This window comes from Leptonychotes weddellii, chromosome 12, assembly GCF_054177405.1.
Source record: "Leptonychotes weddellii isolate Sample4059 chromosome 12, ASM5417740v2, whole genome shotgun sequence".
NCBI classification, from domain to species: Eukaryota; Metazoa; Chordata; class Mammalia; order Carnivora; family Phocidae; genus Leptonychotes; species Leptonychotes weddellii.
Window position 1 is genome coordinate 75,580,657 of NC_138380.1, and position 12,702 is coordinate 75,593,358.

The 12,702-nt window shown below is 37.1% G+C and overlaps 1 protein-coding gene and 1 non-coding gene across 2 annotated transcripts in view; one reads left to right on the top strand and one right to left on the bottom strand.

Moving 5' to 3' along the window:
- Positions 1 to 12,702, top strand: part of MAGI2 (membrane associated guanylate kinase, WW and PDZ domain containing 2) — a 650,039-nt gene that overhangs the window by 24,892 nt on the left and 612,445 nt on the right. The window lies entirely within an intron of this gene.
- LOC115940819 (U2 spliceosomal RNA) lies at positions 10,840 to 11,023 on the bottom strand. Its single transcript, XR_004075546.2, has one exon. It is a non-coding gene; the product is annotated as a U2 spliceosomal RNA (small nuclear RNA).

A 12,702-nucleotide genomic window follows, 5' to 3' on the forward strand; every position in this document is an offset into this window, starting at 1 on the left:
AGGACTATGCCTGTAACACTAAATTGTTTTAAAGTTCTAAAACCAGCACACGCCTAAGTTTTAAGATACAGGGAATAAAGAGTGCTCTCTCTTTGCAGAATGTATACTAATACAAAAAAATACTTAAGAAATTTTAGGGATGCCTGTGTGGCTCAGTCAGTTGGGCGTCTGCCTTTGTCTGGGGTCATGATCACAGGGTCCTAGGTTGGAGTCCTGCATTGGGCTCCCTGCTCAGCGGGGAGACTGCTTCTCCCTCTGCCTACCACTCCCCTGGCTTGTGCTCTCTCTCTCTCTGACAAATGGGTAAATAAAATCTTTTTAAAAAATGAAATTTTATCCATTAACACAAATTCATGATGGAAAAAAATTCCCTTGACTTCGTAGAATTAGACTCATGCAAAATTCCTAGCAGCCATAGTTTCATACAAATCACAATGAACAGAAATACCAAATTAATGGGAACCCTCTCTACAACAGGTTGGGCCAGTAGGGAATGAAGAAACTGATGCTATGTTTTAATATTTAAATATCTGAACTCATATTCCGTAAGATGAATAAGCCAGATTAATAAGAGAATTTGCAAATGACACTAAATATGAGATTCCTAACAAATGCCAATAAAAGCAGAAGTTAGCCTGTGAGGTAAGAATTAAAAAAGGAGATAAGACAATAAAATTCATATGGGATTTAAAATAAAGATATAAAGCAAGGATCTGAATGCTGTTCAAATAAGGGAAAATTTGGTAGTGACTAACAATATTCTCTTTTTTAAAAATTGGCATAGGGCACCTGGGTGGCTCAGTCAGTTGAGCATCCAACTCTTGATTTCAGCTCAGGTCATGATCTCAGGGTTGTGAGATTGAGTCCCGTGGTGGGCTCCATGCTGGCTGCGCTGGGTATGGAGCCTGCTTGGGATTCTTTCTCTCCCTCTCCTTCTGCCCGTCCCTGCTTCCTCCACCCCATGTGCACTCTCTCTCTCTGTCCCCACTCCTCCCCAAAAAAATTGGCATGGGAGAAAATTTGATTCATTTGTCAATAAATTCCATCAGAATATCAGTAGGTTTTATGACCGGTTGAAAACACATCTCAGTTGCTTCTTCCTTGTCATGTTAAAATACATAAAATTATGATGACTAAAAAGAAAAAAAGTAACATTAAACTCTGTCATTTCTTCCTTCCTTTATGTAAAATGAAACACTTTTGTAATATTACAGGTTAAAAATGACGGTTTCTTTAAATTAGCAAAAAAATAAACATGTGCGGTAGTTGCCCCTTACCCACAGTTTTACTTTCAGGGGTTTCGATCACAGTCAACCGCGATCCGGAAGCCAATGAGCCTCCTTCTGATGAATCATCAGGTCAGTGGTAGCCTAAGGCTACATCACAGTGCCTGTGACATTCCCCTCACTTGGTCTCAACACGTAGGCATTTTATCATCTCACGTCATCATAAGACTAAGGGTGAGTACCGGACAATAAGGTATTGTGAGAGAAACCAAATTCACATAACTTTTATTACAGTAGATTTTTGTAATTGTTCTATTTCAGCATTAGTTATTGTTACTCTCTTACTGTGCTTAATTCATAAATTAGACTTCATCATAGGTATGATTGTATAGGAAAAAAATGCAGTCTATAAGGGTTCAGTACTATCTGCAGTTACTCTTGGAATGTCTTGCCCGCATATTAGGGGACGACTGTACACAAAGTAAACAGGTAAGAAAGATTGTGGAGTCAAAGAGGGAGGTATGGGCTTCAGAGTTTGAGACTTTTCAGATAGAAGGAAAAAAAGGCAATTAAATGGAGGGAAATTACTTCCCAGAAATGGTTCTTTGGAATGGAATTGTTCAGTGTGGAGATAAATGAGAAGACCGACGTCCTTCCCACTGTCTTGTAGAAGCCGATGAGTTTTTTGAAAGCTAAAGTCAAATTGTTTATCTATGCTTAAGAAGTCTTTTGGTGCATAGCCGTGCCTGTACGCATTGTCAGAAAATAGTTATTCATTTGTTTGTTTGTTCAGCACACACGTATGTCTTGGTGCTTACTGTGTGACAGGTATTGTATTAGGATTTAGAGACACAAAGATAAATAATACACAGACCTGTCTTCAAGTAAGTTACTGTCTAGGAGGAGAGATAGACACATAAAAATAAACAAAGAATGATAGCTATTAACTGAAGTAGTAGAAGTGCAAAATGTTCTGCAGGTACAGAAGACAGAATAATTAACCCTTTCTGGAAGTGTCAGGCAAGACATCAAAAGGAGGTGACATTTGCCCTGAGTCTTGAAGAATGAGAAAAGTCCTTTTTCAGAGGCTCTGAATTTATATTTCAGAATTCATCATACCATTAACCAAACCATTTAGCATTTGTATAGTTCTTTACAGATTACAGAGTACCTTCAGATGCTTTCTCACATACAAAGTACATTTTTTTTTTTTTAGATTTTATTTATTTGAGAGAGAGACAGAGATAGTGAGAGAGAGCATGAGCGGGGAGGGGAGGGAGAAGCCCCACCTGATGTGGGGCTCGATCCCAGGACCCCAGGATCATGACCCGAGCCGAAGGTAGACGCTTAACCGATGAGCCACCCAGGCGCCCCCACAAAGTACATTTTTAAAAAATAGCCATACCCCTTTTCTGCCTGTCATTTGTAGCCTATCAGTTGTAGCTTTCCTCATAGATACTAGACCTATCTTAGACCTCTCTTTACAGCGTTCTAGTAAAGAGGATGTTCTAGTTACTATTAGTCCATAACAAATCATTCTCAAACATACTGATTTAAAATAGCAATAATCATTTCAATGATTTCTGTGGGTCGGGACTTGGGAAGGGTTTGGCTGGGCAGTTCAGACTTGGGGTGGCTCATGCAGTTGCAGCCACATGGTTCCTGGAGCTAGAATAGCAGGTGGCTGGAACAGCTAGGGTCCGGTTGGTCATCTCTCTGTCTGCATGGAGTCTCGGAGTTTTCCATACGGATTCATAGCTTGGCAGCCTCAGGACACTGAGGCTACTTACATGCCCACAAGGTGGAAGTTGAATGGCTTTTTCTGACCTTACCTTGTAAGTCATACTGCGTCACTTGAGCCACAATCTATTGGTTACAAACAAGTTACAAATGTAAAGAGAAGGGAACTAGATTTACCCTCCTGATGGATGGACACAAGATTTTAGAAGAACATCTGATATAGGAGGTATTGTTGTGGCCATCTTAGAAAAATAGTCTTTAACTACATCTCCATTTAAGCTTTGAGTAAATTCTTCTTCTTTAAAAGAGTTGGTATGGACTCTTTCAGAAAATTAGCCAGGCCAAAGGGAAATTACTGACTTTCACCCAATGTTTATTAAATTGATTTTTAAAATTTCAATACTTGACACTTTCTAATGAAACTAAGATCAAAACATGATAGGACAGATAAGAGGGATTTAATTTGGCAATGAGGAAGGATTTTCTGACAAAGCAGGCCATTGAACCTTGGCAAAGGTTACCACAGAAAACGGAACAATCAATTTGCTTGAAGGTTTTAAAAATCAACGGTGGAGGAATTCTGCGAGTCTTGCCTGTATCGGTGTGGTCCCAGCTGGAGGAGAGAGATGGATTGGGTAACCTTTTTAGACCCCTTTCAGTGACATATTCCTCCCTATTCACTGACAAATAAGGCATAGAGAGATTGTCTGGGTAACCTTGAGAAGGTCTTGGAAACCTTACTCATCTGTTTTAACCTTTGGTCAAGGAAAGGGCTTATTTTATTTTATCTGCTTATTAATCATTCATTTGTTCATTTATTTTGTGTACCCTGGCTCTTAAAAAGCAATTTCTTACATGTTTTTTCTCATCAATGCAGCTAGCACACTTTTTTTTCCAGGTCTTAATTACTATTTTTTGATCAATAATTAGAAAGTGATGTTTTGTGATAAGGTAAAATTTGAGGTCCCTTGCTTCGCCCGATTGGCAAGATAAATAACAGATTATAGGTAATATTTTTAGGTGTGTGTGTCTTGGTGTCAATATGTGTATCTCACATAGAGAGCTTACATGGTGGTGTCAAGTAGTTTGATTTATCTGCATTATCTGATTAAATTCTAAACAAGTCTCGTGTACAATTAGTATCCCCTCCTCAGCTAGAGATGATGAAAATGAGGTACACAGAGGTTAGGTAGCTTTTCTGAGGCCAAGAAGCAAAGCTAAGATTTGAACCCAGTTCTGCTAACGCTGGAGCCTTACTAACTATACCACATTATTGAATGGAGATGAAATGAATACTCTCTGCTTTTCTAAATTTAGACTGTGTTTACAAATAATATCACAGTCTGCAATTTTTAAATCAGAATCCCTCAATGTGATGAAATTATAGGGCATGTTCCTTAAGCTAGTCTGCAATATGATCTGGCCCCTGATTTTTTTTTTTTAACTTATTTTTTCTTATTTTTCCAAAGAAGGCCTCTGCTCTAGCCAAAATTGGCAATTCCCATGCCTATGTGAAAACTGTTTCTTTTATCTGAAATTGTCACCCCAACTTCCATCACCCCACTTCATCCACACTATTTCAATCTATTCAAAATCTGCTTCTTCCACAAAGCCTGCCAGATCACCCACCAAGCAGAGATTTCACCTGAATTCCCGTAACCCTTACTTTCACTCTGAGTTGTGAAAAATTTGTCAATTACTATTTATATGCATAGAGTCCCCCTCAATCAAGTAATACATTCCTGATGGAAATGAGCACATTCCAGGATGCCTGGGTGGCTCAGTCGGTTAAGCGTCTGCCTTCAGCTCAGGTCATGATCCTGGGGTCCTGGGATCGAGCCCCACGTCGGGCTCCCTGCTCAGTGGGGAGCCTGCTTCTCCCTCTGCCTCTACCTGCTGCTCCCCTGCTTGTGCTCTCTCTCTGACAAATAACTAAGAAATCTTTGGGATAAAAAAAAAAAAAGGAAATGAGCACATTCCTTGCTTTGTTCTATCTTCAAACCCTGGCTCAGTATGCCACAAATTGTTATTTTTCAATGTTAGTTAAGTACCCTAACTTCCTGTTAACTGGTATGAACATCATTGCTTTAATTTCTGTTTCCAAAACGTGTACTCAAGAACAATATTTATTTTCCTCAGGTTTCAAATATTTTGATAATTATGGTATAGGTAAAAAACAACAACAAAAACTTTTGGAAGTTCTTCCTCTGCTTGCTTTCACTGTATCTCTTCTTCAGTGTACTTTTTAATAATTTTAAGAAGCTTATTTTTTCAGATAAAGAACATAATTATTTTTTTCAAGCAATTGAGCAAAAAAGTCTAATCTGATTTACTTAATTGATAGGTGCCACAGATGCCAAATTTCTGAGCAGAATTCCTTAGAAGGCAGCTAATTTTGCTTTTGTCTAGGGCCACAGAGTGCAGACCTAAAACTGGTCAGTCATCTCACACGCATGTTCTCTTACTTACATGAGACAATCAGGTAAAGGTCTATACTGATTTTATAAGTATCTGCCATTTTTGTATATGAGGAAAGATAATACTATAATTAAAGATTTTGAATGTTAGCCCTAGAATTCAAAAAGTTCTTCAGAATATATATACCTTCCCTGTTACTATTTAGAAAATGAAATTAAAATATTCATTTACTAATATCCTGCTTTATTCTAAAACAGATTTTAAGAATTTGTTAACACATCAAAATATATATCATGACAAGATAACATAATTCATAATTAAATGGTAAAGATGAAGGGTGAGGTAATAAAATATATCCCAGAATAAAGACAGTCATCAAGATAGATATTATATGTTGTCATATACTCCTAAAACATATAACAAGAGTGGGCTGCAAATTTGACCCTAATTACCAACATGAAAAGGGAAGCCTGTTCAAGTTTAGGGTTACTTTTACTGGTTTGTAGGGCCTGGTAAATAAAACAAAGCAGTTACTGAGGTGTGCGCCCACTTCCAGCACTAAGAAATTGCTTTCATGGGTCTTCCGAAAGAGAACGCTCTTTAAGCCCTAGGAGTGATTCTTAGTTAATAATTAGAAACCAACACAAGCTGCTTTACACTAGAAAGCTCTGAAGACTACAGTTCCTATTTTGTAGGATTAGATTTCGTGATTTTGCTCCTTGCGCGTACTATGCCTGTGTCTTCCACAGACACAATTCGTGACCCCTTTGTCTGCTTTCACAGCTCTAGCCTTCCCTCCGCGTCCAAAAATGGTTCCCATTTCAGTGGCCATACTGCATTCATTCTATCACCACATAACACAGAATTCTACCATGGCTTTTACCGTGGCATTTAAAACATTCCTCAGTTTGCCCCTCTCTGTTTCATGCTCCTGGCTATCTGCCCACAATCCCAACCACCAGGCATCCCTATGTTTAAGTTCAGTGTTTTTCAGCCTGTAGAGAGGGCTCTACTTTCTGTTATAGTGATCATTATTCCATATATGATTTTATTGGAAAATAAAATTTTATTGGGATTTACTTGCCTTGTGAAAAATTAATACTTGAAATTAATCAATGCTCTCTGAGGTCCCTTGGAGGTATAGACATTGATTAATTAGGTCAGCTAGCCTGAATATCTCTTTTCATATGTAGTCCAAATTTGTTTTTTATTTCCTGGTTTTCTACATGTGTGCTATCTCAATTTCTTCATGTTTTACTCTAGAAGCAGTCCAATGTACATGTAGTAGATTTTTTAATGAGTTATTTATTTTTCTTTCCTTTTGTATTTTTATATGGTTCCTCATTTCTTATTTATTCACTTTGGCTTCTCCTTTCTTCTTGTGTTTGTTTGTTTTTGGTTTTGTTTTTTTCCCAAAGAAGTAGGTGATCTTTTATCTGAGGGCCACTAATATCTAAGCCATGTGAAACATTCTTCAATAACACATTTTGCTCATCCATTTTATCCTCCGTATTTAAATTACTGGTCAAATAGATATTAAAGTTTTATTACATATTCTGATGAAGCCAAAGACAGCTTTCTACTTGAAACATCCTTTTTCCATCATGAACATCTTTTTTAGATTTCACTGGGTATGAAGCTTAAGCATTTTTTTTAAAAAAATTATCAGATTTTCCCTAATTATACCAATATCATGAAATTCACTCTTTGAAATTTGATATTAGCCTGCAGTTTTATTGAGATAGAAAGATCAATGACTTGTTAGCAAACTAAGCAGACAGATAGTCTTGATAATGGGAAAATGGACATACTATAATGTGACTTAACAAGTCAGCTGTTTTTACCTAAAAGATAAATTACCCTAATTAAAAGTATGTCTAGGGAATTAAGGCTATCTACATATGTCTTACCATGGTGGAAGGGGGTTCTTATCAAATAGTAGAAAAACAAATTTTAAGGATATGACAATTCTTAATTTAATTGAACAAATTCTTAAAAGCATGATTCGCTTTTGCTCCAATACTACATTCTCAGTCTTTTGAAAAAATTTGCACTGCCCTGGGTAGCACATTGCAGGTAAATAGGGGAAATTGCTTCATGTCTCTGTGACTCAAATAATAGTAATAAATGCCATTTTAAATTATTTTAAATATGAGTCACACATATATTATATGGTTTATAAAACTCTGAAATGTATTTAAAATAACATTAGGTCATTATGGTGCCAAAATTTTTACTTGTAGTATGTTTAAAGAATCATGCCATTGGTTTTGGTTTTTGTTTTTTGTTTTTTTTGAAATGTCAAGCTCTATAGTGTATCTATAATGAAATGCATTGCAGTCAATTGGGAAAAGCATGGGCTTTTGGTCAGAATAAGCCGGACTTTAATACCTTTTCCATTACCCCTAAGATAGCAGTTCTCACTTGTATTGGTCCCAGGACCCATCTACACTATTAAAAATTATTGAGGATCCCAAAGAGCTTTTTAAAATGTGAATTATATCTATCAGTACTTATTATATTTTAAATTAGAATTATTTTAGAAATATTTATTAATTCATTAAAATAACAGTAACAACCCCATTACTTTTTAACATAAATATTTTTGATAAAAAATAACTATGTTTTCCAAAATAAAAATAGTATGAAGAAGATGTTGTTTTACATTTTTGCAAATCTCTTTAATATCTGGCTTAACATAAGACAGGTAGATTCTCATATCTGTTTCTACATTCAATCTTATGTGATACAGTATTTTTGTTGAAGTATATAAAGAAAATCTGTCCTGACACAGATATGTAGTTGGAAAACGAAGGAGTATTTTAATACCTTTTAGATAATCGTGAATATTCTTCTATGATGCTACCACAAAACTTGTTAAGCAGTAGTTTCTTAAAATTTAGTTGCAGTGCAGAATTGGAAACCATGTTAATGAACTTTTTATACTTAGTTGAAATAGTTTCATTGGTATGATTCATACTTTGAATATCTTATGCACGCATGACTTTGTAATATCCTGCATTGCTCATCGTTTCACTGAATAATGCAGACTTTTCAAATGTCGACAATTTTCATTATAAAAGTTCCTTTATTAAATTCACCACCAATCTCATCCGAAAAGATTTTATGTATTGGGAAGCCATCAAACTGACCTTGGTTGATAGAAGTCTCTCAAAATTCTGATTTTAGCTCAAAAGCTCACATTTTACTATTGGCAAAAATCATCGTCAGTTGTTGTTGTTGTTTTGAAGTGACAGGCTTACTTTGTTGATGTTCAAGAAAATGTCTGCCAAATATCCAAGTCTGACTAACATAGTTTATCTGTCAGTCATTCTTTCAAGTAAAAATAGCATTCCATAAAACGAAGGGGGGGCTAGTTCTGCTTGTGACCCAAACAGATGCATAGGTGCCTTTTTTTTTTTTTATTTGAGAGAGAGAGAGTGAGAGAGAGAGCACATGAGTGGGGGGAGGGTCAGAGGGAGAAGCAGACTCCCTGCCGAGCAGGGAGCCCGATGCGGGACTCGATCCAGGGACTCCAGGATCATGACCTGAGCCGAAGGCAGTCGCTCAACCAACTGAGCCACCCAGGCGCCCCACAGGTGCCTTTCTTTGAGACAACCGTAATACTTTGATATGAGATGGAAGGGAGTGAGCCGTATGCATTTCCTACTTTGTCACATAGAACATTTAAAAAGTTGTGTCCTCGAGAACTGTGATTTCATAAAATTTCTACTGTTTAGTCAAGGACATTCTTAGACGATAGCATTTTTTTTTTCTCCCAAGTGTGTGGTGGTGAAGAATATACACTATCAATAGAGTTTGGTGCCCCTGCCTTGATTTGTGATAAGGTAGCCGCACTTACACCCACAGCTGCGTTTGTAACAGAATGCAAATCTCAATACAGAGAAAAAGGAAAATAATGTATTAGTACCCTTTTATGAAAATGATTTTGGGGCGCCTGGGTGGCTCAGTTGGTTAAGCGACTGCCTTCGGCTCAGGTCATGATCCTGGAGTCCCGGGATCGAGTCCCGCATCGGGCTCCCTGCTCGGCGGGGAGTCTGCTTCTCCCTCTGACCCTTCCCCCTCTCATGCTCTCTCTCTCTATCTCATTCTCTCTCTCAAATAAATAAATAAAAAATCTTTAAAAAGAAAAAGAAAAAGAGGGGCACCTGGGTGGCTCAGTTGGTTAAGCGAATGCTTTCGGCTCAGGTCATGATCCTGGAGTCCCTGGATCGAGTCCCACATCAGGCTCCCTGCTCGGCAGGGAGCCTGCTTCTGCCTCTGACCCTCCCCCCTCTCATGTGCTCTCTCTCTCTCATTCTCTCTGTCTCAAATAAATAAATAAATCTTTAAAAAAAAAAAAAAAGAAAATGATTTTGACCTCACAGGTCCCCTTAAAGGTTCTTAGGGACCATGCATTGAGAACTGTTAAACCAGGGTTTATAATGTCTCTGAAGGAATTTCTTCAGTAATAAAAAAAGGAGGATAATAATGCATGCATTGCAGATTGTTTCGACATTTAAAACTGGTATATGAGGTTCTCAAAAATGTTTATTTCTATACCCTCGCTTCCCAAATATTAATCTTTGTTCAGGTACAGCCTCTCTAAAGTAATGTTGGTTATTCTTACTTTTGGAATAAGTATCTAACCTATTGGAAAATACATCTCCAAATTTCTTTTACATATATTTATACTTAGGTGCTCATTGGAAAACTCATTTGTGTATTTTCTTATTTTCAAAGAATTCCTGGGAGTGTATTTAGAGTATCAATTTAACTCTATATGTGATTCTTTTTAGGTATTGGTACATTTGATATTTCTTAGCTATATAGGATGATATATATGATATATATGATATGTATATGATATATACATATCATATATATATAATCATATCTCTTTGTACTGACTCATGAGTTTGTATCTAATGTTTCATATATCTATTTCACATATGAAATCATGAGTATTTGATTCCAATTTTTTTTTTTTAATCTTTGTGGTGCCTGGGTGGCTTAGTAAGTAAAGCGTCTGACTTGGGCTCAGGTCATGATCTCAGGGTCCTGGGATCTAACACTGCATTGAGCTCCGCGCTCAGCAGGGAGTCTGCTTCTCCCTCTGCCTCTGCCCCTGCCCCTGCCCTTGCTCGTACTAGTGCATGCTCTCTCTCTCTCTCTCAAGTAAATAAATAAAATCTTTAAAAAAATAAATAAAATAAAAATAAATTTAAAAAATAAGAATCTCTGTTGTACAGAGTACATAATAAACATTGTTATATTTAGAAAGAACCGATCTTCTCTCTGCTACCTCACATACATTTGGTCTACTTTCCCCTACAGTTTGTTGGCTGCATAAACTAGAAACATAAAATTTCCAATATTAAGTTAAGTGAAATGGTGTTTTTAAAAAGGCTACTTGTCTTATTCATTTCAGATAATTAAATTTAAAATTTAAAAAGAAATCAGAACTCATTTAAATATATCTGAATTTACTTAGAAGTTCACCCAACACAGAAAGGAAATCATTCGTAACCACATGTTTTTAAAAAATTTGTTCTATGACAGTGTGAATCATCCAAAATTGTAGTCCTCTGTGTTGGATAATTCTGCACTTGATCTTAGCCAAAAGGCCGAGAAGCGATGTGTTGGATAATTCTGAAAAGCATTATATATAAGATAGAACTAAGAAAATCAATGCATTCTAATAAGTTGCATAATGATTGGATAGTTTTTTAAAAGTGTATCAAGAAAAGTATTGCATGGAATATTTGAAAAAGACAATTTGGACCAACACAGCAAAAAATAGGCAGGTTATTTAGAGCTTGTTGAATGTTTTGCATAAAGAAATTAAAACTGAAATTATAGTGTATTTTATTTCTCCCGTATCATGGTTCAGTTAGTTGTTGCCATTGTTGTTTCCTTGAAAGGGGCATAAAACTTCAGGGGAGCTCTACAGCCACTCACTTTTATTAAAGTCCTTCATCAAGGTTGCTCACAGGGGATGCCATCAAATAATGTAGTGGCTTGCCTTTCTCAAACAAAGGTAAAACAAAGAAATAATACGTTTTTTTGATATACATTATAATGTGATTTTTCTAGTGCATTTAAAATCATAACTGGGTAATTTGCACACAGATCAAAGAATAAGAATTTCTTAGCTAATCGTTTGAAATAGACAGTGGAAGTTTGAGACTTTTCATGGGTTATAAATCTGTAGAGTTTTTATAAACAGCCTTTTCATTTAAAAAAAATTTTAAAGATTTTATTTATTTGTCAGAGAGAGAGAGACAGCGAGAGAGGGGACACAAGCGGGGGGAGTGGGAGAGGGAGAAGCGGGCTTCCTGCGGAGCAGGGAGCCCGATGCGGGGCTCGATCCTAGGACCCTGGAATCATGACCTGAGCCGAAGGCAGACGCTTAATGACTGAGCCACCCAGGTGCCCCTAAAGAGCCTTTTTTAAAAAATTTGTCACCTACTTATGCAGATAAGGAAACTAGACAAAGAGAGGTTCTGTATCAGTTAGATTTGCTGCATAATAATCACAAAACTTCAGTGGCATATGACAAAGAATATTTTTTTTCACACATCTGCACACCAGGCTTGGTTCAGTGGTTTTGTTGCTATCTGCTGGGGTCACTCATACCTGCTGGTTGATCATGGGCTCTGTTCTAGATTAGGCTTGGTTGGCATGCGTTAGTTGAGACAGCTCTGTCCTACATGTTTCTCATCTTTTCTCTTGGGACCAACAGTCTAATTAGCGTATGCCTTCTCGTAGCAGCGGCAGAATTACAAGGAAAACAGAAACACACAAGGCCCTATGATACCAGGTTTTTAACTGTCACACCGTCACTTCTGAGTCATTCTGTTGGCCAAAGCAAGTTGCATAGGGTGGTCAAATGGACTTCACCCTTAAAGGAAGAACTCAAAATTCTCTTTACAAAGGGAATGAATACAGAGAGGAGGAATAATTAGGGCCATAAACGCAGTTAATACACCACATCGTTTTGCATTGGTTCCTACAAATCACGACTAGCTGAGGTAAGTAAGGAACTCGGGCTTCTCAAGCAACTGCTTTCTTCATGGTTCCTTAGGTTTTCATGCTCCCTTCTAACTGGGTCCGTTCAGAGGCTTTTCTGGTGCTGTTTGAATGTCCGCATTTACATTTTACTTTCTACCTATTGGGAAAACAGAGTCCAATGATGGTACCAACTTCCATGTATTTCCCGCAGCTGCTGTGATCCTAGGCTGCTGTATTTGATGCTGTATTGAGAGAATTAGAGAAAAAAACATAGTTTGTCAAACACACTTTGTCATCTTTATCT